The sequence below is a fragment of the Tursiops truncatus genome, chromosome 4, assembly GCF_011762595.2.
Source record: "Tursiops truncatus isolate mTurTru1 chromosome 4, mTurTru1.mat.Y, whole genome shotgun sequence".
Lineage (NCBI taxonomy): Eukaryota > Metazoa > Chordata > Mammalia > Artiodactyla > Delphinidae > Tursiops > Tursiops truncatus.
Window position 1 is genome coordinate 133,844,373 of NC_047037.1, and position 22,330 is coordinate 133,866,702.

The 22,330-nt window shown below is 45.9% G+C and overlaps 1 protein-coding gene across 6 annotated transcripts in view; it reads right to left on the reverse strand.

Moving 5' to 3' along the window:
* RUNX1 (RUNX family transcription factor 1) overlaps positions 1-22,330 on the reverse strand; it is a 244,249-nt gene that overhangs the window by 39,537 nt on the left and 182,382 nt on the right. The gene's annotated exons all lie outside the window — the stretch shown is intronic.

The window sequence follows — 22,330 nt, forward strand, 5'->3', positions numbered from 1 at the left end:
GCCCTGGAGCTTAGAGGCGCGCCCCTTCTAACAGGAAGCGAGGTGTGGCTGCAAGCCCACAGCCCTGGGAGGTCAGATTTCCTGTTAAGTGCACGGCACGGGTGGCCCCTCTCCTCTGCTAGCAAGCTTTGCATGAGCATCCTTTCTTCCCTGAAGCCGACTTCCCCAGCTTCGGCCTTGTCCAGTCCAAGACTCCCAGCAGGCCGGGCCCACTGGAGCCCAAAGGGAGCCGCCAGCAGGTTGGCCGGGCTTCCCCAGGGGGCTCAGGGATCCGGGGTGGGGAGTCGGGCCCCTCAGCATCTGTAGACACAGCAAGTATCCTCGCCTCGCTCCTGGTCTAAATTGCTATCACCGGGCTGCAGCGGGCAGAGGCCATTCACTCAAGAAGGGCCAGGGGGGTTGGGCCTTAATCCTTCATCAAAATGTCTTTACACCAGAGACTCAGGCTTGTCGAGCAGAGCTGAGGCTCCCAGGTACTGATGTAGCCACGGGGGGCGGGGGGGTGGGGTGGTGGCGGTGGATTCATTCCTCTTTCAGAGAGGCTGCCCTCCTCCTCCTTACGTTGAACCAGGATGGTTCGAAGAGTCACTGACCAACTTCACGAAACCCTCGCCGGACTGTCAAGTGGCCTCAAACCAAGATTGGAGAAGCAGCCTCCTTGCTGCCACGCTCAAGTGCCCTTTCGCACACCCGACCCAGTCCTCAGTGAGGAAGAAGGTCCCTTGATTCCATGCCCCCCAGCCCGGCGTGGGAGTCGGGGTGGGAGACGTATATTTTAGCCCAGCTCCCGCTGCTACGATTATAAAATTAAAATTTATAACTTGTATTATGGTTCCAAATCTCCGTGGTTTGCCGTTTCTTCCTGCTGCCAGGCCCCATGGCACAGTTGACACTGTCTCAAATTCCAGACCAGAAAAAGGACGCACTATATTGCAGTGATTTTATCATGAACAAGACCTGTTTTGGCTCCGAGATGAGGAAAAATACTTAAGCATAATATTTGTGTAGTTCAAATGCAACGCTCCCTCTTTTCATGTGTCACCAAGGCAAATCTGGACTCTGATTCAGCCCCACAGCCCACAGTACTCGGTCTGAACACAAGGCAGCCTGAGTCACGCGGGCCCAGCACACATGTGAGAGGCCTCTTACCCGCTGAGTATTTTAAGCACCGGCCTTGTGGGCGAAAGGCCATGGGGCCAGGTCCCGGAACAACCCCTGTCGTCCCTTTCCCTCAGAAGTACGAAAACATCTTTTTCTAGAACATTCTATTTCGGTCCACCATGGACTCATCTGTGGTCCCTGGATGGAGCTTCCCTTGACTCCTCCTTCCTCTTATCTCTGTGATACATTCTCGGCTTCCCGATGGTCAGACTGAAAAATCTGAAGTTTTCTCGTAGAAGAGCAAACAATGCCAACTCAAAAGCCATCCCAGGCGTAGTAATTCAGCCCTTTAAATGCCTACCATGACCTGGTGTTAGGGGTCAAGCAGGGAAGAAGGCAGGACAAATGATTCTGGAAAGTTCTACCTCCTCAGAAAGAATGCCGGTTGGCAAAGCTTTGGAGTCTCCGGCCAGCCTTTGAAGAGAGGCCTTCCATTGTGTCTGCCTCAGTCACCAATCTTGAGTGCCATCACACATCACCAAGAAACCAAACGGGAATAAGTCATTGCAGGTGACAGCCACTGCTGCGGCCAGGAGCAACGTGAGATTACTTTTTCTTTATGAGACCCCTCTCATTGCCCTATGCTCAAAAAAAAAAAAAATAAAAGAAAGCTTTCAACACGTGAGCAACTTCTGCACCAGCTGACACCTGCCAAAGCCGTAGTCATTTACAGAGATTAACTGATGACTGTCTGCTCCACTAGGAATGTTCGGGCATAGCTCTCAGAGAAAACAATTCTTCACTCTAAGCTATTTCTTAAGCCCTGAGAGTTGCAGGGCTGAGTTTAATGCTGGAGGAGGGGATGAGAGTTCATCTCACACCCTCCCCGTGCTGTGATCCACAGAGTAAGTAAGAGCGTTACTGCCCTCCCAAGGAACCCTGAGCCCCTCCCTCACTACTAGTGCTAGAGAGCTGTGACACCAAGGCACGGGGGAAATAAAAAGCATTATCATATTAAAGGTGTGGTTCTGATGTGTTTATAAGCTAGATCAAAGGAAGACCTCATTCCTCTTTTCTGAAACCATCAGATTTCGTGCGCCAAAGAGCAATGTTTTGCGTGAAACGTAGAAGCTTCTGATATAAACTTTCAAGCTGGGGGAAATGAATGCGTTACGTCTCCAGTTTCCTGTATCTGTGTGCGATTAGCCCCCTGAATTTTAAATACAGGAGTATGGAAAATGTCCACGATCAAATTCACTTTTCTTCTTTCTTACTGACTACTGGGCCTCAGAGGGCAATAGGGAATTCAACCCCGGTGGTAGAATTACGCAATGAAGCCTCAAACACGTGCATGCGGGCAGCCTGGCTTTTTGAACACGTTGGAAGTCAGCTGTGTGTGTCTACGTGGCGGTCCTGAAAATAGTGGCTACCTCAAGATTTCATACTGGGACATCTTACTGAATCTTTAGCAGAGTTGAAAGAGACCCTAAACTACGTTTCTCTATTACTATTTTCACATTTTCCAAAAAGTACTTGATTAGCATTTTATATATATGCAAAACTATACGAAGCCAAAAGAACAAAAAAAGAATAAAAACAAACTAATCCCATCTGCTCAATTTTACGTCTTCATTCCAAAGACATATGTCCTGCCGTCTTCTGGAATGGGTGCCCAAGGGGTATCCCTAAATGTTAGGATATTTGTGATGGATAATGAGACCAGCTTTCAGTTTTCTGCTATAAGAACTGTAGGCTGAGTAGGTATACGCGTATTTCACTGACAAATGAAGTGCTTTTTCAAAGAAACATTGTTGATCTGTGGCTGTAAGTAACTGCAATACAACACAGATCATCCTTGAATTACAATTGGGTAATGTCCCAATAAATCCATCCTCAACTGAAAATACCATAGGCTGAAAATACATTTAAAATACTTAACCCACCGAACAAATTAGCTTAACCTAGCCTACCTTAAACGTTCTCAGCACGTTTACATTAGCCTACAGTTGGGCAAAATCATCTAACACAAAGCCCATTTTGCAATCAAGTGTTGACCGTCTCAAGTCATTTATTGAATACTGTACTGAAAGTGAAAAACAGAATTGTCATCTGAGCACAGAATGGTTAAGTGTATCAGTTGTTGATCCTTGAGATGGCATGGTTGATCACACAAGCATCACACCACACATCAACGGCCCGGGAAAAGAGCAAAGTTCACAATTTGAAGTGTGGTTTCTACCGAATATGTGTCGCTTTCACACCATCATAAAGTCGAAAAATTGTAAGTAGAACCATCCTAAGTCAGGGACTATCTGTATATGATTTTCTATGAAAGAAAACAGATGAGGCTAAGTTGTTACCTTTTCTTGGCAAGTTCTGGGTAGAGAGAATCATTTCCTGACAATCAAAGTGCTTGTCCATGTTTCTGATATGAGTTTAGTAGTTTTCTTGAAAGATTCTCCGCAGAAATATTAGAAAAGGCATATACTCAAAGCAGTGTCATGATGAGCAGTTGAAAAAAACTGATGCAAAATGATGAGACCAAAAGGATATCTGTCTATATGTGTGTGTATATAGATCTCTATCTCCTTCCTTCCATCCATCTGTCTCACTGTGATTCTTCCAAAAGGATATAGGTTTTTCTTTTCTTTTTTTTTTAACATCTTTATTGGGGTACAATTGCTTTACAATGGGATATAGGTTTTTCAAAAGATGTTTGCCAATCAATCTGATACTAACGACATATATCCGGGTGTAAGAACATTGACATTTCCTTCTTTAATTTGCTATTCTTTATGACTAGGGAAAAGAAACCAACACGTGTAGAGAACAGCTCATTTTTCCTGGTTTAACACTCTACCCAGGGTGAGAGTGCTCTGGGGTCATCAAAGGCATTAGGAATTTAAAGCACTGGTACTGAACATGGATGTGATCCTTCCTCAAAGTACCTTGCAGGCGGTGAAATAAAGCTTCCTAGGACTTCCCTGGTGGCACAGTGGTTAAGAATCTGCCTGCCAATGCAGGGGACACGGGTTCGAGCCCTGGTCCGGGAAGATCCCACATGCTGCGGAGCAACTAAGCCCGTGTGAGACAACTACTGAGCCTGTGCTCTACAGCCCGCGAGCCACAACTACTGAGCCCACGTGCCACAAGTAGTTAAGCCCACGCGCCTAGAGCCCATGCGCCGCACCAAGAGAAGCCACCGCAGTGAGAAGCCTGCGCACTGCTATGAAGAGTAGCCCCCCACTCGCCGCAACTAGAGAAAGCCTGCACGCAGCAACGAAGACCCAACACAGCCAAAAATAAATTTAAAATAAATGAATTTATTTAAAAAAAAACCCTTCCTAACTGCAAACCTATCCATCTGCTGGCTAATTAAATGTTGGGAGATACGGTCTCATATTATATATTGTGTATATATTGTACATATATTGTACATAGATTTATACATATAATTGTATACATAGATTATATATAGATTGTATATACCTTATATACACAATATATAATGTGATATAAAATATATACTGATATATGTAACTATATTAGAATACATATTATAATACATGTTTATATATCATCCAACTTTACATGTACACAGGTAGCCTAACTTTCCCCCCCCTCTATCTCCTCCCATATCGTTAAGCTTAGAAAACAGCGCAAGGTTGGAGTCCTTCTGAACTGAAGAAGGGCTGGAGAAATTAGCCTCGTTTTTTTCTTTTTTTCTTTTTTTTTTTTTTTTTTTTGCAGTACCTGAGCCTCTCACTGTTGTGGCCTCTCCCGTTGCGGAGCACAGGCTCCGGACGCGCAGGCTCAGCGGCCATGGCTCACGGGCCCAGCCGCTCCGCGGCATGTGGGATCGTCCCGGACCGGGGCACGAACCCGCGTCCCCTGCATCGGCAGGCGGACTCTCAACCACTGCGCCACCAGGGAAGCCCTAGCCTCGTTTTTTAACCCATACGTGGGAGTGAAGTTCAGAGAAGTTATGTCATTTTCCCAATCTCACACAGTCAACTAGAGAAAGAGGGCAGGTCTGAAAACACACCCACTCCCTCAACCTTCCCCCACCACCTCATGCTCCGTGCACCTAGAAATACCCATTTCCACGACTCCCACGTAACAGAGAGGAAAGGCGCACAATGTCCCATGGTTGTCCATCACAGGGACCCCGGGCACTTGCATGATTTGCACACCCTGCCTTTACAGTCCCACTTCTGTTCCCGGCTCGTCCTTAGAACAGAAGAGAGCCAGAGTCGTGGGGTGACCCCTGGCAGAGAGCTGGGTCTCACACGTCTGCAAGGGCATCCGAATCACCCGGACATCCTGGCAGGGCTGGGATGGGGCCAGTGAGTTCAGAATAAGGTCCCGGTGATGCTGAGGCTGCTGGTCCAGGCACCACCCTGGGAGCATGGGTGTGAGTGCCAGCGATTTGTCCCTGTGGTGCACATACTTCCAACATGCTTCTCATCTGCCGGGCTTGGAAATTAAAACACCAAATATACCAGAACTGTGTTTAGACTAAGTGCCCATGGACGCTGAGTGATGGCCTTGTTTTGGTGATAACTATTTTGTGGCCTTTAAAAAAAGTTTTTAAATTCTTCAGTGTGCTGTACAGAGTGGCTGAAAATGCCAAAACTCTGCCCGCAGAGAGGTGGGTTGTGACCGTCTCTCTCCCACCATCCCTGAGATGACTCCCTGAGTCGCTGTTGCAATAATCAGGTGGGTCTGCAAGGGGAAGCCAGCATTCTCAGGCAGGAAGCAACTTCCGCCCTGCCGTCTAAGGAAAGACTTTGGGGAACAGCAGAAAAGGGTTACTTGGACGCTATGAGTCCATTCCAGAAATGCAGCGGCTGAGACCTCTGAGCCCCCGCAAGGCTGGGGGTGCTAATGCGGATGCTGTAATCCTTCTCTCCCTGAGAGATACAGCATGGCACCAGGGAAATGGGGCTGCCAGTCTGGATGTTAATAACTCTCCATCGTAAATCTGCTTTTCCACCCAACTTTCCTGCGGACAAGAGCAAGTCTCTTCAGCCTCCTTATCTGCAAGCCTGGAATTAAAGGACTAAGACGGATTACTGTGAAGGCCTCTAAAAGCATTCGCGGCAATTACATCTGCAGCGATTCGACTCAACTGGTTCCTGTCAGACGACTCTAAGCGGGGGCTTTCTTGAACAACTTCATGTGACATTAGGACTTTCAGAGTTCTCTTTCTTTTTTTAAGGCAAATACCTGACCTTTGGGAGCCATGAGACTGGTCTTCAGAGCTCTGTCTTGAACCCGGGATTCTCCCTGGCCTGCCCGACCCTTGGGTGTGCTGGTGGCTGGCAGCTTTGTACAAGGTATCCTGAGAATTCACTCTCCCTCTGCCCCCTGCTCTTTCATCCGTGGCCCTTTGAACAGTTACTAGTGACCTTGGACATCAGTTTTCCCAGATCCTTCCCTCTCTCCCCTCAAGCCTCCACTGAGCCTTTCCTGGTACCCACTGAGCATCCCATTCTGTTTTTGCCCCTTCCCCACAATGGCCCAAAGGCCGCATCCAGAGGGAGTGGGCCATTAAACTCAGCTTCAAGCCTGCTAGCAGGTTGTCAGGGGCTGCAGCTGGGAAGAAAACCACTCTGCTGAATCTTAATCCAGGGTCTCATTTTCCTGCATGTCTTATTGGTTAGCAAATAATGATACTCTTTGGTTCCCTGCCCACCCCTTCCCATCAGCGGCCAGAGGAAGGTAAGGCTGAGATTAAGGCTTATCAACCTACCTGTGCAATTGTCCACCCGCCCTCACCCATGCGCCCTGTGCAGGGCTTCTGTTCCTCTCACTCATGCTCCTTCTAAACCACACCAAGCCAATGGGGCAAATCCACTAGGACGCCACCACTTCCTAGGCCATACATTTCTACTGACTGAGGGATTCTGCAGACGCGATGCCTTAGCCCAGAAGAATCACCAGCAGGGATGGCGATGCCTTTGGCTGAGAAGAGCTCTGGTTCTCTTGCAGGTGGCAACAGGTAAGTGAGTGACCCCTGAGTCTACCTGTGCACGGGGCTTCCCTATCCTGGGTCTTCCCAAACCGTGGTCCTGCACTGCCCCCTCACATGGCATGAAGCGCATGTTTTAGGGGTCAGGCTGGCGTTTTGCTAAGCGTGCTTTCTAGACTAGAAGGCAGACAGTTTGAATTCCCCACTTTGCTCCAGTCACACTGGCCATCTTGCTACTGCTCCCATAGGCCTGCCTCAGGGCCTTTGCACTTGCTGTTTCCTCGGCCCAGAACACTTATTCTCCAGATACCTGTGGACCAGATCTCTCCTATTTTTTTCCAGTCTTCGCTTAAATTTCATCTTCTCCCTGAGAAATTCCTGAACACCCTAGTTTAAGTTGCAAACCCTCTCCAACCTGGCCAACCCCTGACCCTTTACCTTGGGTTTTCTCCATACCATTTATTAATGTTACTTACAGTCTGTCTAGGCCCACTGGGCTGCAAGCTCCGTGAAGGTGGGATGTTGTCTCTTTTCTCCACAGCTGTATCCCCAGTGCATAGGAGAGTACCCGGCACACCGTAGGCTCACTAAATGTTCACTGAATGACCGACCGACTGGCTGAACACTGGTGCCAACCAATTGTCCTCCATTAGATTGTAGGAAAGTAGAACTTATTTGGGGCAAAGGAAATGTGAACTAAAGTTTTCAGCTGAAATGGAACTGTAGAGGGCTCAGGAAAACTACTTGGGGAGGAAAAATATCATAACTGAACATAGAGAGTTTCACGGAGAATTGACTCATGAGACGTTAAACCGTCCATAAAACTTGTCTTCTCTATTTTTTTCCCCTTCATTACACAAAAAGATAAAAAAGAATGGATACAATAGTGTTAGTATTTATAGTGATGCTATATTTACAATAAATTGCAACGTATTTTTCATAGAACCCATATGATCTTGTGGGTTAATTTACTGTTTACAGTTTCAAAATTAAAAGTAGTGATTATAATAATAAACGTATCAGCAAGAACTTAAAATAAAAAAAGAATGGATAAAAGGCCTTTCGTGCAGAGCTGAGTGTAGCACCCTCGTATAAGCAAGGCACTGCTACAGCTTCCTTGTGTTTCTGGGAGAGAGTATCCCCATACACACACACACACACACACACACATGCGCGTGCGCGCGCACGTCCCTCTAGACATGGGCTAAGCGTCCCATGTCCCTCTAGACATGGGCTAAGACATAACTGCTAGAGCAAAGCACGAAAGGAAAGGTGTAGAAAGCTAACGTGGAGAGCAAAGCGGCGGGCTGGGGCTAGAGCAAGAACGACAATTAACCCAGACTTTAGGCCAACACAGGGCCCGCCCCCTCCATCCCTCCCTGAACCTTGCCCTCAAAATTCATGGGACAAAAACAGAAACAAAACTGAATTTCCTGAAGTTCCAGGCTCACAGTAACAGGCAGTGGAGTTTTTAGCTCATATGCATGAGCTCTTGGAGACCTGGGCCTCCCTAAAAGCAGAGGAGTCAGGATCTGTGGTCATCGGTCGCCACGGGTTACCTCCTGTTTCTGTCTGGTGACTAAGGAGGTCATGGTAGCTTAGAGCAGAGAACCCTCCTGGTTTCTTTTGCTCCTGACCAGAGGCAGCCCTCTGGGGAGCGGCGGAGGCAATCTCCGTGGAAGGGTGCAGACAGCTCACAAGTTCCGGATTCATTCTCCTCTACAAGCTTGTGATTCCAAGGACTGTCAGCCCGTCCTCGGGGGAGAGACTGTCTCAAGAAAACCCCGGTAGAGGGTAACAGAAAGTAACCCCAGAGTGGCAACTGTTGGTCATGTGATCCATTTATCCGAATGGCCCCTGCTCCCCAAGGACAGGCTCTGTGAATGGGAGGTGACTTCGGAAGGGTACGTTCTGGTGGTGAGGCAGGGGTCAAGTTGAGAGGAAGTACTCCCCGAGGCTTTGACCTGGCTTTGGAGTCCAGGTCTGCAGCAGTGCTAGCTCTGGGAGGACAGGCGAGGCCTGGGGGAAGAGTCCACAGGCTGCGCCTCCTGCATCAGGCTGCCTGGGCGTTCCTGGTCTCCCCACCAGGCGTTCTGACACCCCTGCGGGTCTCCACTCCCCTCCTGTACCCGCACACACCACGCATAAAAGCCAGGGGCCCCGAGCCTGTTCAGAGAGGGCTGCGGTAAACCGAGGGCCCTCTGGAGGTTGGGTGGTGCCCCAATCAATGCTGGGTGAATGAACGAGTGACGAATGAATGCGTAAGTGAATGAACACCCCCTTCCTGAGCTAGGCTTACTCTGGGATGCACATCTAGCAGTGGGCAGGATGGTCCATTTCTCTTTGTTTTTAACAAAGGGTAAGGAAAGTTCCCTCCCATTCCTAAAAGCCCTCCTGTTGGTCCCTGGGGGAGCAGTATCTGATTCCCATCTCCTCTCATGGCACAAATGCCCACTGAATTCTGGGCTGGCCTCATGGCAGCAGGAGACCAAGGGGCCAGCCGAAGTCCTAACCCAAGTCCTTTAATAGATGGCTAAGCAGGCTTCGGCTGGTACAAAAGGACAGTGGCCCTCTGGCCGCTCACAGCTCTTGAGCACTTGCTAGTAAGAAAGCCAAGAGTGACTAGTGGTTGTTTTTAACAGGCCATTATCCCTACCTCACACCATCCAGAGAAGAAGCGGGCAGATTGTTTTAGGGATGATAGCCTCACTCAGGCTAACTTTTATCCACTGTCCACAGCTGAGTAGGAGTGTTTGTGGGGCAGGGGTCCTCCCCCCTCAGTTACTTGAACGGGCAGTGGCTCTTTGTCTGGGACTCCCTAAGAGTCACAGCACGGTGATGAAAATGTTGGTCCCAACGCTTGCCACGTAACGTTGGGAGGGAAAGTTCCATTTATTCCAAGACACAAGTGCCCCCTATTCACCCTGATGAGCGCATCTGAGTCTGGAGTGAAGGACAAAAAGGCTGTCAGAACTTCCCTCCAAAACACTGGCACCATTCTGCCATCCCAATCCTTTCCAGATTGGAAAGCAACAGGCCTTCCTCCTTCTGTCTTTACCTTGGGACTCTGCCTCCAGAAGGCTGGCACGGTAGGCCCAGCCTCCCTGCTCTGCTATGAATGCAACAGGACCAGTGTTTTGAACTTTCCTTTTCACACCGTCAACAGTCCCTCTTCTGTACGAACACTCTGCTATGTGAAAGTATACCTCACTGGGTGAGGGCGCCCTCGTAGACTGCAGGTCGTCATGCTTTGTCTTTTCCCAGCCCGAGGGCCACCCCCACTCCCTTCCCTGTCTCTTCCCCACCCCACCCCCACTTTTATTTTTTTTTTTAAACCACTTCTGCTTCCTTCATCTTCTTTGCAGCTGTGACCCAAAGATATAGGAAAGCTACTGTATAGGATTTTGAAAGCAGGGCCTCTGAGAGCTTTCCAAGCTCCGTACAAGCCGGTTATTCTCTGGCTTGTTTTCTTTGGCTTCAGGTTAGTAACACAGAATGAGTCAAACAGTATTAACTTTCAATAGGGAAGTGGTGTGGTCAACCCAAGCTGTTTGCGGCTAGATTGTGAAGATAGGTAAGTGAGGCAGGTAGTGAAGAACTGCTCATAGCCTGCGAGGAGGCAAAGGGGAGAGGCAGCCTCACTCAGAAACATCCAGCAATGAGGTCAACAGGACTCAACCCATCTTTCTTAAGTTGGCTGAGGAATAACACTGAGGTCTCCGGCTGGCCAGCTTCCGGAATTTGGCCGGGTTGGGGCTCTGTAGCTTGCACAACTGAGCACTTTGTGGGTATAAGGATGACTTTTTCCCCCCGTCCTTTCTTTCCCTTCCTTCCTTCCTTCCTTTCCTCCCTCCCTTCCTTCCCTCTTTCTTTCAAATGATGCCAAAGTCATGGGAAATCTAGTTAGGATAATTGGCTCTCCTTATGGCATGTCACTCTGGGTGGACCTTTATCCATTTCTTTCCCCTGTTTGGGGTGTGAGTAACTGTGCCTTCCCCCCTCCCTCCACCTGGCCCTTGCCCATCCTCTTAGCCCTAGATCTGGTTCCCCAGGTGGATGGGCTGGCTGCAAAGCCGGGGCTCTCCTCCAGGTTGGGTGATGCACTTGGCGGGGGTGGGGTGGTGGTGGAGGTGATGCAGTCACTCCTACAGACATCGAATCTTACTTTTAGAAGCTGATAAGGATCTTAAAACCATCAAATCCTCTCTCTCTCTTGTTCTGCAGAGGAGGAAACGGAGGCTGCTGAGCTTTGCAGAACCAGCCGGGGCCAGGATCTAGGGCTCCCAGCAGTCTTTCCATGCGGCTGCCTCTCCCTCGCCCAGGGCTCAGGATTCCTCTTACAGCTCAACAGAGTGGCTCCGAGAACAGCTCAGCACTCGAGACTCAAATTTCAGCAGTTTCCAGTTCTTTCTCCCTGCACTTGGCTACTTATTTATTTCGAGACTGGCTGAATCACCCAAGGAATAGAACGAGTTTCTCCTCCCAACCTGCTCTGAGCAGCACGTCCGCGAATGAACAGGACGGAAAGCCGGCCTCCGGAGCCTTGCAAGTTTCCCACCTTGGAGCAGCTGCAGGTTTTGACTCCTCCTGGGAAACTGGCACGAAGGCTCAAGGGTGTAATATTTCACCTCCTTGCAATCTAATCCAGAAATCTCAGGCGAGCAGCATATATAAAAAGCCACGGGTGGAAAAAAAAAGAAAGAAAGAAGGACTCAGCAAGCTGCCCTGCAATCTTTGCAATTCTCCCTAAGCCTTTCATGGAAAGAAAATGAAATAATACAGCTGGAGAGGAAAAACTGTATTTGGTTTTGGAAAAGAAATAGATCTTAAAATACAACTCAGTTCTCTTAACTGTCAAGGTTGCCTTTTGTCTGTTTGTTTCCAAAATGCCTAAAGGGTGTATAACGGTAGGAAAGAAAATATTAAGATATTTTAATGGCAAAAAGTAAACTTTCTGAAAGTATGGATTCACAGTGGGGCTGATTAAAATGTCTCTATTTTTCTCTATAGTTTTCTTCTCATCAATCCCGGAAGAAAGTATGAGATGAGATGTACCTTCAAGAAACCAATAATTATTTTATTTAAGATCCCTGAGATTTTTGTACAATATAATATACATATCAAGAGTAAAATTTCCTGATTGTTTTTCTGTTCATCTAATTCCATATCTCTATATTTCTATTATTTGATAGACTGTTTACAAAGCACCTTGATATCTATTATCTCAATTCATCCAAAGCAATCCTATGCATTAGAGCTCATATAATTATCCCCACCTTATAGATGACTCAGTGGAAGCTTCTAGATGCTAAGAATCCTAGCAGATCACACAGCAGCGTGTTCAGTTAAGAAACAACTACCTTCTGATAAAATCTTTGCTTGGGAAAAGAGACAAAGAAGCAGGGCCATATGGTGAACTTAGTTTTGCTTCAGTGAGGAGAATATTGGTGAAGTTGGCTCCGGAATTCAGTATTTGGGGTTAATCATAGGTAGCGGGGAAGGAAAACGAGAAAAAAGCCCTCCCTGTATTGTATCCTGAGAGTTCCATCTGCAATGATTAAAAAAAAAAAAAATTAGGGAGTATGGGATCAACGTGTACACACTGCTATATTTAAAATGGATCACCAGCAAGGACCTACTGTACAGTACAGGGAAGTCTGCTCAATGTTATGCAGCAGCCCGGATGGGACGGGAGTCTGGGGGAGAATGGCTACATGTATATGTATGGCTGAGTCGCTTTGCTGTGCACCTGGAACATCACAACATTGTTCATCGGCTATCCTCCAGCATAAAATAAAAAGTTTAAGAAAAAAATAACTTGGCAATGGCAAGTATGTGGCCTCCCACTTGGGCAGCATTCCAATTGCTTCTGCAGTGAGGACTATGGGATGTGGGAAGGGGGCCCACCTGTGTCCAGGGCATGTGCTTTAATAATAACAGCTAATACTTAAGAGGTACCTCTGTGCCAGACACTGTGTATCATCACATGTGTTACTTAATTCAGTTAGCACAAGAATCCCCCAAGATGGGGACATCTTCCTGGTGTGACACCCGAGGAGACTGAGCTTGGGGAAGCTAATCTGATCACAGTGGAGACGTGACCTTGAATCAGGCAGTCAGCTCTCTAGCTGGGCTTCTAACCACCACTCCAGCCTGCCCCTCAGGCTGTCTCATTTAATCCTCACATCCCCCAGCAAGGTGGGTGTCCCAAGCCCATTCTACAGATGGGGAAATTACACAGTTAGTAAGTAGCAGGGCTCAGACGTGAGGCCAGGTTGGTCCAGCTCCAAACTCCTCTTTCACTCCCTCAAGCTCAGAACTCTCTGCTTCATTTCTGAAACTTGGGGCTATGCCCTGTTAGCAACGCCAGAAATGAACAAAAAGATGTGACTGTGGACGTTTCTCCTTAGCTCTTTAACGTGAGTGAACTGGAAATATCATACATCTACTTCAGAGGTAGGGAAAAACAAGGTGATACGAGGAACAAATTCAAAGAGGGCCATAAATGTATATAGTTCTTAAGAGCTTAGTTATTTCAAATATTTACTTTTTATCTCAAATGACCAGAAGGCTGACTTCTAAGCCATGGTGAACAAAAACAAAAACAAAAACGAACAGATGGGATCTCAAATGCTCAACATTTCAGTGTATGAAAGTACCCTGAAAGATTCAGTAACAGGCTGAGTTTTAGTCAATACTTGCTTTAATGAACTCTGAGTATATGTAAATCATGGAGGTACCAAAGTAATGTATTGCCGCTAACTTACTTTATAGGGGTCTAGGGAGTTGGCAGATGAATTCAACTGTGTTCCTTAAAAAAAGGCAAACAGAAAAGAACTTTGCTTTGGGTACGGAAGTGTCTTTCACCTTGGCTTTCATCTACAAATGTACAGCCAGAATATTTCTCTTGGCTATTGGGAATTTTCCCAGTGACGATGCATAACTTACTTGCAGAAAGAACTCACTGCAAATATACCACGTGTAACTCAGAATATGAAAAAGGCATTTCACATCCACTGTCAGTGTTTGTGGTGTGTCTGATAATATAGCTGTAATGTTCAGTAATAGATTATACCTAATTTACCCCTTCTTTATCGTCAGCTTTTCATAGCAAAAAAGCAAACCTCTAAAACAAATTGTTTATAAAGGAAAAGAACATGGAAGAAATGGGAGAACACAGAAATTGCAAGCTAGCTCAAATGAACTTAAACACAGATCTAGGGCAAGGGGGTAGTTTTACTTAACTTACTTAAACTTAACCTGCATTTTTTTTTTTCTTTTTGGTCGTGGTGGAGTTCTATCAGACCTACTGGATCCAATTCTTACTAATGCCTTTCTTAGCTACATGCCTTACAGGAAAAAAATACAAGCCTTTGCAAAAACTCAAGTAGAGTTTTTTTTGAAAAATAAAAACTAGAACGTGGTTAGAGTATAAAAAATATTCTAAGTCCATCCCAAAGCCGACAAGCAGACGCATTATAATGCGCTGTGCCAACAGCAATCCGTCTGCAAACCGTGGGTCCACCCCCCGCCAGGAGAGTTTCGCACACAGAGATGGGGCCCATCTGGCTGCGCAGCGCCCAGGGTTCCAACACGCTTAGGTGCTTCCCAAAGTGCAACTAGATGGCAGCACGGACCTCAGCGGAGCTGTTCCCCAACCATCCCAGGTCAGAGGCCACTCCATCAGGTCACAAGGTGCGCAGGCCACAAACGAGGCACTGCGCATGCCCAGAAGGGTTTCCGATGGTGAAAGGTGGAAGCGCTGTCATTGAAATGTGCTACTGAGTGTCTTTGGGGAAAGAGAAGAAAAGGCCTAGCAAACACATACCAAAAAAGAAAATTCCAAAAATCCCAAGGCGAATCTAGAAAGACACATTGGTTTAGGAAACTCAGAGTGGCCGAGTGTTTCCTATGCCCGCAAAGCTGGGCTGCGGCTAACGGGTCCAGGCACCACCGCCCCTGAGGTGAGTTGCATGCATCTGACGCGAGAATTCAGACACCAAGAGACTCTGGCACATTTCATGTCAGTTTTCTAGATCAGTGTGGAAGAGCCTCTCCCAAGCTGTGTCATGCATGTATCTGAAAGGACCCAGACGTTAGACCTCAAATACTTTCGATGTTACTCAGGCAGGATTTTTCCCCCTGAGTTTGTGAAAACAAAGTTCAACCTTTGGGGGCAAAGCCATTTGCCCATGAGGGACTTAGGAACGGTGCCCGGAGTGTTTCAAGGGTCCATAAAAATGCCAGAAAAGAAATTTTACCTTGTCTAAATACAAAAGGAAAACTGAAAAAAAAAAAATCAAAATTTATAAATGTTTAATTGTGTCTAAAAAAATGAAACATTATGGCAACTTCATGAATTTTTAAACTTAGGAATCACAACTGTTTTTTTTTTAGCGTTTTCTCATTTCCAAAGGATTCTAAGACTCAAGGTAAATAAGTGTTCCATCTCCTGAACACTGACTGTGTGCCAGACATTGGTTCAAGATGTTCTACCAAGACTGTCGCGTGCAGGCTCCCTGCCCTGGGAGGCGCGTTCAGGCTCCCTGCCCTGGGACGCGCGTACAGCCCCTGTCCTTGTTCTGCGAAGGCTCAGCCAGGCTAGCATGCACCCCAGGTATGGTCACCCACACAGTAAGCAAATGCCAAAACGGGGATCTCAACCCGATGGCAATCACTGTGTTGACGGCAGCGAGATCAGGGCTGCAGGAAATTGAATGAGTTACTCATAGCCAGATAATTTCAACACCAAATGATAACAGCCGTTCAAAAACGTAGAGCAAAAAAATATCTAACGTAGGAGCTGAGTGTATATGGATATGTCTGACGTATGAAGGATACACCCCTGTGGACGGCGGCCCACGGGGGTCAGCCTCTGAGGGGCACTGTTTGTGGGGCAGCCCGTGGCTTCTGTTTTTCTGATGATACTTTGTTACTCCTTCAGTGCAGACTAATTTAGATATTATCTCGTCCCATTGCCTGGTTGGACAGAAGAGGGAAGTGAGGACAAAGTACTTAAGAACTGCCTGAGTTCACACCCACTGGCCTGGTGGCGCCAGTCTGAAACCCAGGTCCCCCCAGTTCAGGATCTAGAAAACTTTATACATTTTTTAAAAAAATAAATTTATTTATCTTTGGCTGTGTTGGGTCTTCGCTGCCGTGCGTGGTTTTCTCTAGTAACAGTGAGTGGGGGCTACTGTTTGTTGCGGTGCGCGGGCTTCTCATTGCGGTGGCTTCTCTTGTTGCGGAGAATGGGCTCTAGGCCCGTGGGCTTCAGTAGTTGTGGCATGCGGGCTCAGTAATTGTGGCTCGTGGGCTCTAGAGCGCAGGCTCAGTAGTTGTGGCACATGGGCTCACTTGCTCCGCGGCATGTGGGATCTTCCTGGACCAGGGCTCAAACCCATGTCCCCTGCATTGGCAGGCAGATTCTTAACCACTGCGCCACCAGGGAAGCCTTATACGTGTTCTAAGATTAAGAGATGGAAGCCTAAATGCAGACAAGATTTTTTTTTCTTTTAGCACTTCGTATACTAAATTCTAACAAGGACTGTGATATGTTAGCTTAGATCTTGACTTCACTGGTGTGGCATTTAAAATATTGATATGGGTTTGCAATGGTCTGGATGGAAGGAGATATTCAACGTCATGGTTTAAGGTTCATTCCATGTTTCTTCTCTCCCCCATGCCCGCTGCGTTAGACTGAGAAGGTACCTAGATCATTTCATTGGGTTCTCACTGGTACCTGGAAGGAACTATTTCCTTCCTTTCTGTAGCAATACAAATGCCACCTAAACATCTTGGTGACTTCTGTATAAGACAGAGCTAGTTACCAAGAGGTCACAGGTCTGCCCAGGTCTCGGGCGAGCTACTGAGGGGGGTTATCACTGCTTCCAGAGGCAGAACCCTACTCCCTCCAGGGTCCTTTTACACACCCCTCATCCAAGGGACCCTTTCAGACCTCAGCCTGGGTAAGTGCACTAAAAGCTCTATGAAGTCCACTAAAAGCTCAAGGGTCATGGAAGTCTTTATGTATATAAAATTCTTCTGTGATATAAAATTCTAGTTTGATGTTACTAAGCATAAAAACCAGAAAGACATTCTAAACTTCCTTGGAAATATTTAGGCAGGATAATCAGCACTTTAAAAACTGCTTTTGCCAAGGCATCAGATAGTTGGGGAGTTCAGCACAGTGGGGATTATAGCACCAGCGGAAGTCACCCCAGAATGTCTACGTTAGCAATGAATTGCCTTTCACAGTGGGAGGAGGAATATAAGTAGAACGTTCTACCTCTTTGACCCTCTGTCTCCTACTTTATATTTGGGTGAGAGGGAAGAAGGAATTATTTCCTTTTCTTTCGGGGATCGCAATTTCATCTAGAAAGAATGAAAATCCAAATCCGACATTGGAAGGATCCAAGGAAAGGGGGATTACGTAGATCATCGTTCATTACTTAGAGGACATGCTCGAAGCAATTCCCAGCGAACCAAGTAATCGGGGATTGATAATTACGATCCTGAGGTTACAGATCCAGAAAACCTCCTGGCATTCCACTAACAAGTCAGGAGCAAAGAATGACACGAACTTGCATCCTCCTAACAGGCTCCACAACTGTGTACGTGGGCCCTCTAGGAAGTTCTTTGCCGAAGGGGGAAACGGACTCGGACGGTTCACCTGGGGGTCATCTTTGTCACATGACTCATCTTTCCTGCCTGCCCGCACTGGAGGGAGAGGTTTATGTTGGGCAGCATCCCTGCTTCAGGCCCCCACTGATGCCAGGTCCCCAAGCAGACCCTGGTGAAAGATGTGGAACCAGAAGTTGGCACATGTGACAGCATGGCTGTACATTTCACTGCAGCACCGCCCCAGGGAAAACACTGATTCCATCCCATCGGTACAAAAATGACGACTGCCGAGGCTATGAGGCTCTGCTTTCTCCAAGAAAACTGTATTTGAACCAGAATTTTACTGATAAACTCTCCTAAAAATACAATTTCTGCACAGAAATTTCAACACAGTAAAGCTCAAGTAGCAGTTGGTGTAGTTCTTAAAACAGACTTTGGCGTCTGTGGCCTGCGGTGTCTGGACTGCTTCGTTTCAGTTCTGGCTGACTAACTGTGTGACCCTGGGCAAGGGAATGGATTTCTCTTTGTGTCAATTTCCTTACCTGATCTTGCAAAAATTATGTCAATGAAGGTATGCGCAGCACTTTGAACAGTGTTGGGCAAACAATTAGCGCTGTCTGAGTGTTAGGTATTATTATTATTTTTAGGTATTTTTATTATTAAGAGAAAATAACATTTTAAAAGAGAACTGTATGTCAGTCAATCACCAGAGCAAATCCATAAACATTTCTGCTCATCCCACACTTTGCTGGACAAACTTGATTTCAAACGTTTTTAGGTCCATTAGCACCATAAGTTTATGGGTGCCTGTCATGCATTCCTCTTTTTCACTTGAAACATGACTGTCATAAACAAAGATCCTGTTTCTTCTCTCTCTATGTATATTATAGGTTTGCAATTTACATTCAATATCATAGAAGAAAGTTATAGTTGTGTGATGTACTCTCAACAAAGTCCTTAACAAAGCAATTGAGTGATGGGGAATTAAGCGTATTTTAAATCGACCTATTTTAACTGTAACTCCCCATAAAAATAGTATTATAGTTAGTTGGCAAAAAGGCTAATGTCCCAGAAAGTAGCATATTCCGAAGTTTTAAAGTAACGGCTCCACCTGGCTATCCGTTATTCTGCATCTCAAGGGCTCAGACACAACAGTTACCGTGAAGGGCTCCCTTAACCTGAGGGCAGAAGTTGTCCCAGAAATGGCCAATATTTGTTTTAAGAACCTTTTCAATTTTTAATTAGTTACTCAGTGTTCCAGATGTAACGGACACCTGGCCAGCCAGATGATGGCTTGTGCCATCAGAATGTCCAATCCACGATCCACGCTACTGGGACATCTCCCCCACTCCCCGGCCCCCCATCACTGGGTCAGTCATTGGGGTCCCAACTACTCTTCAACCCCTCATCAGCCAAATATCTTCCTCTATAGCACTGAATTAATTCACGCATTCAAATGATTTAGGGAAATATCTACAGAGAATATGCTTCGGTATCTCAGTATTGTCATATTACAGACACATGGGCTAAATTACAGGCACATGGGTTGAGAGCTAGAGTTTTCCATTAGATCCCCTGAAATAGTAAAAAAAAAACAGAAAACAAAAACATAAAAACAATCTCAAATATCCTTTTCTTGAAAACTCCTTTCACTCTATCTTTCATGCTTAAAGAGAAGACTATCTTTTAATAGGTTGACAAGCTTCTAAATGTTCTACCTACAAACTGAAAACAGACCCCACATTGCTGCTTGCAAGAAGTATCCCAGCAGGAGATAGCTTCTGATGGTGTTCTTTCTCCGTAATAAATTTAATTTTTCAACAATTAATAATTTCTCTATTAATCTGAGATGTAAAAATAATCCTGTGGAATGTGGGAAAAACAAGTCTTGACTCACTAAGAGGCAGGTCAGCTACTGTCAAAGGGCAAGTAACCATCCGAAATGAAAAATATTTTCAATTCTCTTTGGAAGACTCTTTTTGCTACAACTTCACCACTGAAAACCAGGAAGATGGCTGGGAAACATCAAGTTATCCCATCGGCCCAGCCAGCAGACTAGCTGTGGCATGTTTCTTAATTCTTTGTCCTGTTCTTATTGACCTGACTGGCAGGTTGAATGAGATAAGCTTTCCTTCTGGTTTTGCACAAATGGTTTACGTTGAAGGCGCCGTGCCTGCAATCCAGCGCCAACAATTGCCCTTTCTAGACAATCTTAGAGCCGGGACACATGTGAGAAGTCCTATAAGCCGACACCTCGTTTAGAAAATGAGGATACCGAGGTTGGGTCAGAGAGCCTAGAATAGATGAGGTGTAGACGGTGTGGTATGGACGGGGAGGTGAATGCATGAACGGACAGACAGACGGATGGATACGAGCACAGGATGAGGCATCAGGAGCTCCTCATTTCTAATCCTGGCTTCATCACCAACTATTTCTCCCAACCTAAGCAGATCATGTCATTTCTCTGGGCCTGCTTTCCCTTATCGAGGAGGCCGTTAGCCCTGAAGCCTCTTTCAGGTCCCTTTTAGCTCTCAAAGTCATTGATTTCATGAAACAAAAGAACTTTTCAAAACTATTCACCTTGGTGATGCTGGGACCATTTTGCCAGAATCACCCAGAATTCATAGCACCATAATAATGATAGAAGGGACTTGGGAGGTGTTATTAACCCATAGATTTGACACCGCCTGGGCGTACGAATTTCTGTGCAATGAGCTCTCTTAAAATTGCATTAGAAAGAATAAGTCACAATAGTAAAGACATAGTAACAACCAAAGTATCTATCAACAGACAATGAATAAAGAAAACGTGACACACACACACACGTGCACATGCACACACGCACACATACAGGAATATCATTCAGGCATAAAAAAGAAATCCTGACATTTACCATTTGCAACAACATGGATGGCCCTTGAGGGCATTATGTTAAGTGGAAATAAGCCAAGCAGAGAAAGATAAATACCGTATGATCTCACTTACATGTGGAATCTAAAACAAAACAAACTCACAGAAACAGAGAGGAGATTGGTGGTTGCCAGGGGTTGGGGGTGGGGAAATGGGTCAAAGGGTACAAACTTCCAGTTATAAGATGAAAAAGTTCTGGGGACCTAATGTTCAGCATGGACTCTAGTCAACACATTTTTGACCAGAGACGTGTATTATGGCCACAGGAGTTAGTTTCTGCAAAAATCCCCCGGTCAATAATGTGTTAACAACAAAACTGCCAAGAAGGTAGATCTTAAAAGTTCTCAACACACACAAACAAACTGTCACCATACGATGTGATGGATGTGTTAACTAATCTTACTGAGGTAATCATTTCGCAATATATGCATATATCAAATAATCATGTTGTAAACCTTAAACTTATACAGTGTTATAAGTCAATGATATCTCAGTAAAGCCAGGGGAAAATTCTGTTAACTTTCTCTTAAAAACACAGAACAAAACTGGCTGTGAGCAGAGTTTCATCAAAAGAAGTAGTTCCCACCTTGAATCAAGACATTCAAGTAACCGTAAGAAAACAGCATGCCTTTAGGCCTGCCTTGCTTCAGAGAGTGAATAGAAAAGTGAGCATTACCTAAGTCACCCTGGGAGACTGTGTGCATCTGACTTTTGTGTAGAAGTCCCTTGTGAAATGGAGACTATCCACCTAGGCCTCTCACACCTCTTTATAGCATACGCATATGTATTCATTTAACTTAATTTGGTTTTTAAGTTAAATTTTCCCTAGACCCCAAACTCCATTTGGCAGGAAAGACTCTGTAAAAATGGGTGTCTTCTTGGAGCAAATCCCTTCTGCCTGCTCAAAGAGCCCTTCCCAATAATGACTGTTTTCTTAAGTCAACTGTATATACAGGCGGGCCATTACAATCACATGTTTTTCCCTTCTGACTGCCAGTTCTTAAAAATCCAAGCGGCCATCATTTGTTTTCCAAAGCTCAACCACCATTAGTTCTTTGAATGTTACAGGAAATACTGCCTGTGGGGCAAAAACTGCCCTTCATTATGCCTGAGAGAAGAGGGGCAGCGGAAGGCATATGGAGGGGTCTCCTGGTTTAAGCTTCCTCCTCCAGGCAGGTCTACCTTTGAACTGCCCCAGAGGTGGCTATTGCTCCTATTTTTATTTTTTTTAATGTTTTTATTGAGGTGTAGTTGATGTACAATATTATATAAGTTTCAGGTGTGTAACATAGTGATCCACAACTTTTAAAGGTTAGATTCCACTTATAGTTACTATAAAATATTGGTTATATCCCTATGGTACCATATATCTTTGTATCTTATTTATTTTATACATAGTAGTTTGTACCTCTTAATCTCCTACCTCTATCTTGCCCCTCCCCACTTCCCTGCTTCTGTTTTTAAAGATAGGGAACCTACAGCCTCCTAAGTGAGCCTTTCTGGAAGTTTAATTACCCTCAAGGTCAATTGCCTTACACCTCACAACTGCCGGCTCCCCAACCCCATGCCTGCTGTAATCTGAGCCTGCTTCCTCTTCGGTCCTCTGCAAGCACCAAGGTACCTGTGTGGTGTGTCTGTTATGTTTAATGCAGGGTCACTAGGAGTCTTCAATTTGCCATTCCTACTTTGGAAACCTCCCAAGTTGGGTTTGGTTGGAACTGT